We start from the raw sequence: 13,094 nt of genomic DNA, 5'->3' as shown, positions 1-13,094 counted from the left end.
GGATGGGATTGCCGGAAGCGCCAAGGACTGAATCAGGGGATACGAGAGCTACAGCGACAGGGGAAGAGAAGGACAGGTGAGTATAATGTATTGTTATATTTTTAACCCCTTTCCAAACATCAAAAGAAGACAGAAAAATGTCAGCAAGTTGGCCATTATTTTGTTGAATGCAAGAGAATTGAATCCCCAATTGCATCATCTAAGACTGGTTTAATAGGTGAACTATATTTTGGACAATGCCAAGTGGAAAGCAAAATCTAATGGTTTTGTATTACGTATTTAAATTCTATTGCTATACTTCCAGTTACAGGCTAATCAGTAAGATACTGCTGTGGGTGGAGAACCTGAACTATAGCAGGACTCATTGGTCATAAAATTTTTTCCATGCAGGTTCTCTACAGTAGTGCACTTAGACACCATGACTGGTGGGGAACTTCATGATGATTGCTTCACAACCAGCGTGAGGAGAACACAAGCGTACGCTCATGCAAGGTGTTTTTGGCAGAACAGGGACATCTAATTGCCATCCTGGAATACTTCTTCCATGTCCTCGAAATGTTCCCATATTTGGAGCGCTCACTACTCTTTTTCACCCTGGACAATTATGAATTTGATAGGATTCTTTCAGGAAAATTTCGGACTTGCTAGGAATCAGAAGACTGTTAAGACTGTTGAGCACATCTCTTTAAAGGCCCAGTCACACACAGCGAGATCGCTGATTTTGTGATGTCACAGCGATCTCGCCAGCGATATCTGTTATGAATGAGTCACCGGAGGAGGAAAAAACAAAAATACAAGCTAAGTCCAGAAAACCGGAGAGGTTGGTAGCTAGCGGATTGCAGACCCCTGATCCTATTCACAACAACTAACAGTAGCCGTGGGGTGTTCCTACGGTGGTCCTAGACACCTCGTTCACAGCCGGAGAACTAAATAAACCTAAAGAAAGAAAGGGGAAATCTAAACTGCCCAGAGCAGACCCCAAAGCAATAGACAGCCCCCAACATGTATTGACGGTGAAAACAGATGAAAACACAAACACAGACAGAAAGACAGGCTGAGCAAACGATGGGGCCCTCACTAACTAGATAGGACAGGAAAGAAAAGCCATTGTCTGCAATCACGCAAAAACCCTGCCAAAAATAATGTCCAACACGTCTGATAGAAAAGGCCCTGAAGTCACTAGACTTCAAAATCACTATATCAGCACTCAGGTATATTCTGAAAACAGAGCAAAGAGATCAACTGATCAGAGACAAAAATGGAGTTCTGCCAGTCCCAAACCAGGCTGGCTGAACACAAACACTAAGTAACCAGACCAAATCTCATGGAACAATAGCAGAGCAAAAACTTATCTTTAGTAGACAGGACTAAACTGGAGGCCAGAGCTCAGAGCAGAGAGGATCACCAGCAACCCAGCAGGGTGTCGGTGGCCTTATATCCACTCAGAGATTCCGGATGTCCAATCACACTCCACCTGTTCAGATGACAGGTTTTTCCCATCCAAATCAATTTCACTACCTCCTTTCACCAGCAGAGGGAGTTCATCGGACATCAAAGGTGAAGGAGAAAATGAGCTCATAACAGTACCTCCCCCTTGAGGAGGGGTCACTGAACCCTCATCCACACCACCAGGGCGATCAGGATGAGCCCGATGAAAAGCACGAACCAATCTTTCGGCATGAATATCGGATGCAGAGACCCAAGAATTATCCTCCTGGCCATAACCCTTCCACTTAACCAAATACTGGAGTCTCCGTCTAGCCAGATGAGAATCCAGTATCTTCTCAACCTCATATTCCACATTACCTTCAACCAATACAGGGTCAGGAGGTGCCACCACAGGAACTACTGGCTCAGCAAACCTCTTTAACAGAGACTTATGAAACACGTTATGGATCTTGAATGTAATAGGAAGAGCCAATCGAAAAGATACCGGATTAAGAATCTCCAAAATCTTGTAAGGTCCAATAAATCTAGGTTTAAACTTTGGAGAAGCCACCTTCATAGAGATATTCTTTGATGACAACCAAACCATATCACCCACCTTAAACCGGGGACCAATGGTCCTATGCCGGTTGGAAAACCGCTGGGCCTTTTCCTGGGAGAGAGACAACTTATCCACCACTTGGTCCCAGACCTGGTGCATTCTCTCCACCACAGTGTCAACACCTGGGCAGGCAGAAGACTCCACCTGCCCTGAAGAGAATCGAGGATGAAACCCAAAGTTACAAAAAAAAGGTGACATCAAAGTGGCAGAACTAGCTCTATTATTTAAAGCAAATTCGGCCAAGGGCAAAAATGAAACCCAATCATCCTGATCAGCAGAAATAAAACATCTCAAATAAGACTCCAAAGTCTGGTTTGTTCTCTCCGTCTGCCCATTGGTCTGAGGGTGAAACGCAGAGGAGAAGGACAACTGAATTTCCAGCTTGGAACAAAAAGTCCTCCAAAATCTAGAAACAAACTGAACTCCTCTGTCAGACACAATGTTCTCAGGAATCCCATGCAAGCAAACCACCTGTTGCAAAAACAAGGGCACCAACTCTGAGGAAGATGGCAACTTAGGGAGTGGTACAAGATGTACCATCTTAGAGAATCTATCACAAATCACCCAAATAACAGTCATTCTCTGAGAGACAGGCATATCAGAAATAAATCCATTGAAATATGGGCCCATGGCCTCCTGGGCACTGGCAAAGGCAACAACCCACTAGAGCGAGAACATGGTTTAGACCGGGAGCAAGTCCCACAGGACTGCACAAAATTCCTGACATCACGAGACAAGGCGGGCCACCAAAAAGACCGACTCACCAAATCTCTAGTACCAAAAATACCTGGATGACCAGCCAAGGCGGAGCAATGAATTTCAGACATTACTCTCTTCCTCCACTGGTCAGGAACATACAATTTTCCAATGGGACAACGCTCAGGTTTGTCCTCCTGAAACTCTTCCAGAGCACGTCTCAAATCGGGCGAGATGGCAGAAAGAACTACCCTCTCACCTAAGATGGTAGCAGGCTTGGTCACAATAGGAGAATCAGCCAGGAAACTCCTAGAGAGGGCATCTGCCTTGACATTCTTAGTGCCCGGAAGAAAAGAGACCACAAAATCAAAACATGTGAAAAACAAGGCCCACCTAGCCTATCTAGGATTCAAGCGTTTGGCCGACTCAAGGTAAATCAAATTCTTGTGGTCAGTAAGGACCGCGACTTGATGTTTAGCTCCCTCCAACCAATGTCTCCACTCCTCAAATGCCCATTTCATGGCTAACAGTTCCCGATTCCCCACATCATAGTTGCGTTCGGATGGGGAGAACTTTCGGGAAAAGAAAGCACAGGGATTCATTTTTGATGTTACCGGATCTTTTTGGGACAAAACAGCTCCTGCACCAATCTCAGAAGTGTCCACCTCTACCTGAAACGAGAGTGAGACATCAGGTTGCCGCAAAACCGGAGCAGAAGTGAACCTCCGCTTCAGCTCCTGAAAGGAAGAAACAGCCTCTGGAGACCAATTCAGCACATCAGCACCCTTCTTAGTCAAATCAGTCAATGGTTTGGCAATACCAGAAAAATTAGCTATAAATTTACGATAAAAATTAGCAAAACCCAAAAACTTTTGTAGGGCCTTCAAAGAAGTGGGCTGAACCCAATCATAAATGACCTGTACCTTGGCCGGGTCCATTTCAATAGTTGACGGAGACAAAATAAATCCCAAAAATGAAATCCTCTGTACACTAAAAAGGCATTTCAATCCCTTAACATACAGGGAATTCTCCCTCAAAATCCAGAACACAGTCCGAACATGTTCTACATGAGAGGCCCAATCCCTGGAAAAGATCAAAATATCATCCAGATAGATGATCAAAAATTTATCCACAAAGTCCCGGAAAATATCATTCATGAAGCACTGGAAGACAGAAGGGGCATTAGTGAGCCCAAAAGGCATCACCAGGTACTCAAAATGTCCCTCCGAAGTATTAAACGCCATCTTCCATTCATCCCCATGCTTAATGCGAATAAGATTATACACCCCCTGAGGTCAAGCTTGGTAAACCAGCAATCACCTTTAACTCTGGAGAATAGATCAGAAATCAGGGGTAATGGATACTGATATTTAACAGTAATTTTGTTGAGGGAACGATAGTCAATACAAGGCCTTAATGAACCATCTTTCTTGGCCACAAAAAAAAAAACAGCACCCAAGGGTGAAGAGGATGGTCTAATATGACCCTTCTCCAACGACTCCTTAATATAAGATCGCATAGCCTCGTGCTCGGGTACAGATAAATTGAAAAGTCGACCCTTGGGAAATTTACACCCAGGGCTCAACTCAATTGCACAGTCATAACTCCTATGAGGAGGCAGAGACGCAGACTTATTCTCACTAAATACATCATAAAAATCAGTCAAATTGTCAGGAACATCATGCGACTGGGGAGAGGTGGAGAAAACAGGAGCGTCACCAAGAGCACACCGACAACCCCAACTCACCACAGACACAGATTTCCAATCCAAAACTAGATTATGGATTTGCAACCAGGGAAATCCCAGAACAATGGTATCATGCAAATTATGCAACACCAAAAATCTGCAATTTTCTTGATGGTCTGGGGCGACCCGCATTACCACCTGGGTCCAAAACTGAGGTTTATTCTTCGCCAAAGGAGTAGCATCAATACCCCTCAAAGGGATAGGCGTCCGCAGAGGTGTCATAGGAAACCCACAACGTTTAGCAAAATCCAAGTCCATCAGGTTCAGAGCCGCTCCCGTATCCACAAAAGTCTTAGCAGAAAATGTGGACAGGGAGCAGATCAGAGTAATTGCCAGAAGAAACTTAGGTTGAACACCACCCACTGCAAATGTGTGTGCAAAACGTTTCTCTCGTTTAGGGCAGACAGAAATAATATGAGAGGCATCTCCACAAAAGAACCACAGCTTATTACGCCTTCTGAACTCCTGACATTGCGCCCTAGACAAAACTCTATCACTTTGCATAGGTTCAGACATTTGTTCAACAGGTGGCAACATTTCTCGTGTACTTCTACGTTCACGTAAACGCCGATCAACCTGAATGGCTAATGACATAGAATCGTCAAGACCAGAGGGAACAGGAAATCCCACCATAGTATCTTTTACAGTTTCTGACAAACCCTTCTGAAAGAGAGCTGCCAAGGTACCATCATTCCAGGTAGTAAGGACCGCCCACTTTCGGAATTTTTGACAGCATAACTCTGCAGAATCCTGACCCTGGCTCAATGCCAACAGGGTCTTTTCAGCCTGATCAATAGCATTAGGTTCATCATACAACAACCCCAAGGCTTGAAAAAATGCATCCACATTAGTTAGAATAGGATCATCAGGTGTCAAAGAAAATGCCCAATCCTGGGGATCGCCACGCAGCAAAGAGATGATAATTTTAACCTGCTGCGCAGAGCTCCCCGATGAGTTAGGCTTCAAGGCAAAAAATAATTTACAATTATTCTTAAAATTCCAAAATTTAGACCGATCTCCAAAAAACACATCAGGAGTAGGAATCTTTGGTTCAGCAGCATGTGAATGAGCAAGATAGGCGGAAATTCCCCGCAATTCAGCAGCCAGCTGCTCCACACGATCAGACAATTGCTTAATCTCCATTAAGAAAATTCCTCCTACGGCCCCAGAGAAAAAGAGGAAAAAATATACATAAAAAAAAAAAAAAATTCTGAAGTATTCCAGGATGGTGCTCCAATAAGTCTATTTTGTCATAGATTGTGGTAGTCAATGACACCACCAGATGTTACTCTTGGCTTTTCATATCTTCTGCAAGATCCATGTCGTGGGGAAGGTAAGTGGGCATCATGATGTGATTTTCTCTCCATATTCTCTCAGGAAAATAGATTGGTTCCAAGGTTCATCAGTTGGACGTGCCTGATCTTAATACACATGTTAGGGTCCTTAACGTCTTTAGGTCCTTAGAATGTCCCAATATTTCCCAAAAGAACCCTGTGGAAGGTAAGTCTGCATCATGCCTGCTACAATGACAGTGATTGACACATTAGCCAATGATGGGACAGTAGTAGTCCCATCATCCGGCTAATGTGTTGAATGTAAAAAATATATATATATACATACTACATACATACTACATACATACTACCTATATACAACATTCATACAACATACATACATACATACATACTACATATATAATACATTCATACAGCATACATACTGTACATACTGTACATACTACATAATACATGCATACTACATATATACAACATTCATACAACATACATGCATACTACATACTACATATATACTACATTCATACAACATACATGCATACTACATACTACATACATACTACATATATACTACATTCATACAACATACATGCATACTACATACTACATACATACTTCATATATACTACATTCATACAACATACATACATGTTTACTACATTAATACATACTACATAATACATGCATACTACCTATATACAACATTCATACAACATACATACATACATACTACATACATACTACATATATACTACATTCATACAGCATACATACTGTACATACATACTACATAATACATGCATACTACATATATACAACATTCATACAACATACATGCATACTACATATATACTACATTCATACAACATACATATGTACTACATACATACTACATACTTCATATATACATTCATACAACATACATACTACATATATGCTACATTCATACAGCATACATACATACATACTACATAATACATGCATACTACATATATACAACATTCATACAACATACATGCATACTACATACTACATACATACTACATATATACATTCATACAACATACATACTACATATATGCTACATTCATACAGCATACATAAATACATACTACATAATACATGCATACTACATATATACAACATTTATACAACATACATGCATGCTACATACTACATACATACTACATATATACTACATTCATACAACATACATACATACATAGTACATACTACATACATACAACATGCTACAGACATACAACATACATACAACACACATACTACATACAATACATACATACATATAGACATACAGTACATATAACATAGAGTACATACTCACCATCACTTGTCACTTTGTTCCCTGAAGCCAGTGTCATCTCACTGTGAAAAATATGAAAAAAACAAACAAGCAATAGACTCCCTGATCCGCAGAAATCCACGAGTGTCCCACGATGATCTCCTGCAGTGCATCACTGGGAGGTTACTATAGTTCACTGGTCTCACTTTATGGCAAAAGCTGCGTGGGAACTTTCTCACACAGCAATGCCAAAAGTGAAACTAGGGACTATTTTTTTACAGTGGAGGAGCAATACAGTGCGGAAGGATACCTACCTCCCGTCATTGTATTCCTGGGGCCCCTAGAGAGCGGTCGCATCAGCTGATGCTGCTGTTCTCCATGGGAGATCGTCGTGGGACACTCGTGGATTTCTGCGGATCAGGGAGTATATCGGTTGTCTGTTATTTTCATATTTTTTATAGATGACACTGGATTTGGGGAACAAAGTGACAAGTGATGGTATGTACTCTATGTTATATGTACTGTATGTCTATATGTATGTATTGTATGAATGTATGAATGTATTGCATGTAGTATGTATGTAGTATGTCTGTAGCATGTTGTATGTATGTAGTATGTATGTAGTATGTGTGTATGTTGTATGAATGTAATAAATATGTAGTATGTATGTAGTATGTAGTATGCATGTATGTATGTTGCATGAATGTAGTATATATGTAGTATGCATGTTGTATGAATGTAGTATATATGAAGTATGTATGTAGTATGCATGTTGTATGAATGTAGTATATATGAAGTATGTATGTAGTATGTATGTATGTTGTATGAATGTAGTATATATGTAGTATGTATGTAGTATGTATGTTGTATGAATGTAGTATGTATGTACTATGTAGTATGCATGTATGTATGTTGTATCAATGTAGTATATATGTAGTATGTATGTAGTTTGTAGTATACATGTATGTATGTTGTATGAATGTAGTATATATGAAGTATGTATGTAGTATGTATGTATTTTGCATGAATGTAGTATATATGTAGTATGTACTATGCATGTATGTATGTTGTATGAATGTAGTATATGTGTAGTATGTATGTAGTATGTTTGTACGTATGTTGTATGAATGTAGTATATATGAAGTATGTATGTAGTATGTATGTATGTTGCATGAATGTAGTATATATGTAGTATGTACTATGTATGTATGTATGTTGTATGAATGTTGTATATATGTAGTATGTATGTAGTATGTATGTATGTTGCATGAATGTAGTATATATGTAGTATGTACTATGTATGTATGTATGTATGTTGTATGAATGTTGTATATATGTAGTATGTATGTAGTATGTATGTATGTTGTATGAATGTAGTATATATGTAGTATGTATGTGGTATGTATGTATGCTGTATGAATGTAGTATATATGTAGTATGTATGTTGTATGAATGTTGTATGTATGTAGTATGTATATATATTTTTTTTACATTCAACACATTAGCCGGATGATGGGACTACTACTGTCCCATCATTGGCTAATGTGTCAATCACTGTCATTGTAGCAGGCATGCTGCAGACTTACAGTACCTTCCACAGGATTTGGACCTTGCTGAACCTACAAGTCAAGAGTAAAATCTGGGGTCTCATTGACCACCACCTTCTATGACAAACTAGACACACTGGAGTACCATCCTGGAATACTTTCAGATCTTCCATGAAATACCTCCATATCTGAAAAGCTCACTTGTCTTTTCAGTCCTGAACAATCCAGAATTTGCCAGGGTTCTTTTGGGAAATATTGGGACATTCTAAGGACCTAAAGACTTTAAGGACCCTAACACGTGTATTAAGATCAGGAACGTCCAACTGATGAACCTTGGAACCAATCTGTTTTCCTGAGAGAATATGGAGAGAAAATCACATCTTTATGCCCACTTACCTTCCCCAGGACATGGATATGAAAAGCCAAGAGTAACATCTGGTGGTCTCATTGACTACCACAATCTATGACAAAATAGACTTATTGGAGCACCATCCTGGAATACTTCCACCTCTTCCTTGAAATACCCCCATATCTGGAACACTAACTTGTCTGTTCAGTCTTGGACAATACTGAATATGGCAGGGTTCTTTGGGGAAAAACTGGGCCTTGGTAGGGATCTAAAGACTTTAGGGACCCTAGCACATGTATTAAGATAAAGCAGTCCTGCCACTAATCTGTTTTCCTGATGTACTACCTCGGGTATAGAGTGAAAATCACATCATGCTGCCCACTTACCTTCCCCAGGACTTGGACCTTGCAAAAGATACGACAAGCCAAGTGTAACATCTGGTGGTCTCTTTGACCACAACTATCCTTAACCCCCAACAGCCCTGGTCTACCTCTCGGCTGATGGTTTTTATAATTACAGCACAATTTAGTGATCCATTTTGGAGGAATTCTGGACGTAATCTTTGGAAACTTCATTCATCATCAATTTACTAAGCAGTTTACGCAATTAATGAAGCCGTCCTGATGGGTGGGGGATGGCGCTCGCTAATGCTGTCTACTATAATTGAATGTTACCAAAGTAAAAAGGTAAAGCTAATTACAGAATTGCTCATTTATTTTGCAGCTACATTTCCTCCGAGCATAGTGTCTTCAGATTTAATTGCACACATAGATATCAACCTAATCCGCAAGAGCGGCAGCTAATGACGATTAAATCTTCTATTGCACCCATAATTCAGAAGAATGTAGAGCAAGAGGTCCACAATAATTTATATATACTGTCGTTTATATACTGAGAAGCAAGACATTTACTTATTAATCCCTGTTAGAAATGGTGGAACTTAATGTTTCTAGTACTTGGGGGCCTTTGTTCAAAAATTCTTTATGCACAACTGGAGTAACAATATATTCCCAAGAGACAGCGTCCAAATCCCTGGTGTAGATCTAAAACTAAATTTATTCTGCCGTATACAAATGGTGGCGCTATTTCGGCCTTTCAAAAGGTCTTTATAAAATACAAACAGAGAACAGCATGGCTGCTTAAATGGAGAACGACCCACCCTCATGAGCAGCGCGCCTGAGCAGACATCGTCCAATCATAGGGAACATATCGGTGATCGAGGCTCACTGCACATGTTCATGGAGATGACCAATCCTGGCCAAAGCTGCACGCCATCATGAGAACTTTGGTTACATGATCGTAATGGAGGAAGGGACCCAGGGAGACCTATATAGTAGACGCAAAGTGCATCTGCATCGTGCAGTAGAAATGCATCACATGAGACAATTGAAGATGACGCCATCTGTGTCCATCAACTTGAATCCAGGCCCACCTTTAACCCTCCGAGTCCAACATCCCCACTAGTAGAAAAGAGAAACTTAAAAAATTAAAAATGTGGGTGAGCCAGCGACTGCCATGACGTTCTCAGATACTGATGATGAAGCTATCAGGATATTGTCGGGACCAACCTCAGATACCACCTTCCTGAATAAACCCCTCTGTTGACAGGTTTCAAAGGAAGAAGTGGGAAAATGAACATAGAAGACTTCTCATTTGAACTACACCATCTTACTTCTGCCGATATTAGCATTAGGGAGAGCTGCTGCTGATGATGATTCTGTAGGGAGAGCATTAGGCAGGGAAGAAGAACCCAAAAACTGATTCTGCTGTTAGCGATTTCCACTTACAACACAACACTTTGTGTGCAGTGACAGGGGAGGATATATTTTTGTGCATCAGCTCTGTTGGTTATTAGGCTGCCTTATAAGGCTCCCTGATAGCTGCATTGCTGTTTACACACTGCTGTGCCAACTGCTTTTTTAAAAGCAAAAATACTTTTCTTCCTCTTTTCTGCACAGTTACCAAACGTTCATTTTTCCACCCTTTTGTGTGTGCAGCAGTCCTGCTTATTAGGCTGCCTGCGTCCATACTTGGACTGAGAGCATCATTGTCAGCGTCCTCAAATCTCTAGTGAGATCCAAATTCTCACCAATCCTATTGACACCCTCCACCTTGTCATTCACCATCCAATTTCAGCCTGTTACATTGAGGTGTAATCTCTACTGGGCCTGAGACAATAGTTCAGCGTCCTCAAATCTATAGTGAAATTCAAATTCTCACCAATCCTATAGACACCCTCCACCTTGTCATACACCATCCAATTTCAGCCTGTTACATTGAGGTGTAATCTCTCCTGGGCCTGAGACATTAGTTCAGCGTCTTCAAATCTATAGTAAGATTCAAATTCTCACGAATCCTATAGATACCCTCCCCCTTGTCATACACCATCCAATTTCAGGCTGTTACATTGAGGTGTAATCTCTCCTGGGCCTGAGACAATAGTTCTGCGTCCTCAAATCTACAGTGAGATTCAAATTCTGACCAATCCTATAGACACCCTCCACCTTGTCATACACCATCCAATTTCAGCCTGTTACATTGAGGTGTAATCTCTCCTGGGCCTGAGACAATAGTTCTGCGTCCTCAAATCTATAGTGAGATTCAAATTCTCACCAAATGTAGATACACCTTCTACCTTGTTTTACAGTACCATATAGCTGGTGGTATTTTGGGAACATTTTCACAAAAGTGAGGAAGTATGGTGGAAGATGCCATGGAAGTGGGCGGGGGTTGCCAGCTGGTCCCGATGGTGGTGGTGGTGGTGTTGCATCTGTTGGTAGTGGCAAAAGCACAATAGCACTTAAGGCAGTAGGTGTTGAGCCTGCATCATCGTCTGGCTCCACAAGGCCTCGAAGGCTCTCTTTCCTGGGAGTAGGTAAACCACTTTTAAAGCCGGAGCATCAGGATCAAGTTTTGGCTTATATTGCTGACACAGCCTCCAGCTCTCTCGCCTCCTCTTCTGAAGTATCAAAAAATAAAAGCACTGAGTCATCAGTGGAGGATCCTGGTCAGGAACAACACCTTTCCTTGTGTCCTTCAACCCTACCAAAAGTGAAGGATGTGGCAGGCCACACTACCGATTACTCCATGGAGCTTTTTTCACATGCCATGCCTGGGTTAGCAAGTCAAATCGTGAATTCCCCAGTCCAAGATGAATCTGACATGGTGCGCACTGATGCACAGCCACTGCTAGATTTTTCTGCTGGTACATTCACTCAGAGCACTACATTATCCTCGCAGTGTACTGAGGCAGAATCAGACCCTGATGAAACTCAGGTGCCCCTTCCCGCATACTATACCACCTTACACGGTGACACAGAGGAAGGTGCACATGAAATTGAAGAGGAGGTGATGGATGACCAGTTGTTGACCCAGATTGGCATCCATTGGGGGAAGAGGGTGCCGCTGCCAATAGCTCAGAAGAGGAGGAGGAGGATCCACAGCAGGCAACGACATCGCAACAGCTGTTATCTGGCATGACCGTAGCAGTCCAAAAACGTGTTGCAAAAACCAAAAGAGTTGCAGGACAGCTTGGCCAGACGGTCAAATTAGCACTGCGTGCAAGGTCTCAAAATGTCTTCCATAGTAGGAAGAGTGCAGTGTGGCACTTTTTTTAACAAAATCCTAATGATCAGGCAAAAGTTATCTGTAAGAAGTGTGCAAAGACCTTTAGCCGAGGGAAAAATCTGAGAAATTTGAATACCTGTTGCATGCTTAGACATTTAACCACCATGCACTTGCAAGCGTGGACGGACTACCAAACCTCATGTACCACATGTGCACCTGCTCCGAATGAAGGTAGTCAGCAACGCTACATCGCTTCCCCCACTGTAAGCCCACCGGTTAGCAAACCACCAGCTGCAAATGTTGAGGTGTCGTCGCAAGGGCAAAGCAGTCATGGAATCACAATGTTATTGCTACGAAAGACTGAATCTAGGCCATCAGCAACACCACCAACACCATCACCATCATCAACCCTCTCTCAGTCCACCATGTCCACCACTAGTTCCACCTTATGCAGCTCTCAAGTCCAGCTCACCCTACCAAAGACTCTGAGTAAAGAAAGTACTCATCCTCTCATCTGCGTACACTGGCTTTGAATGCCCACAT

The sequence above is a fragment of the Dendrobates tinctorius genome, unplaced genomic scaffold (assembly GCF_039654945.1).
Source record: "Dendrobates tinctorius isolate UK_male_01 unplaced genomic scaffold, ASM3965494v1 ptg000116l, whole genome shotgun sequence".
NCBI lineage: Eukaryota > Metazoa > Chordata > Amphibia > Anura > Dendrobatidae > Dendrobates > Dendrobates tinctorius.
This window is presented reverse-complemented; position numbering follows the sequence as displayed.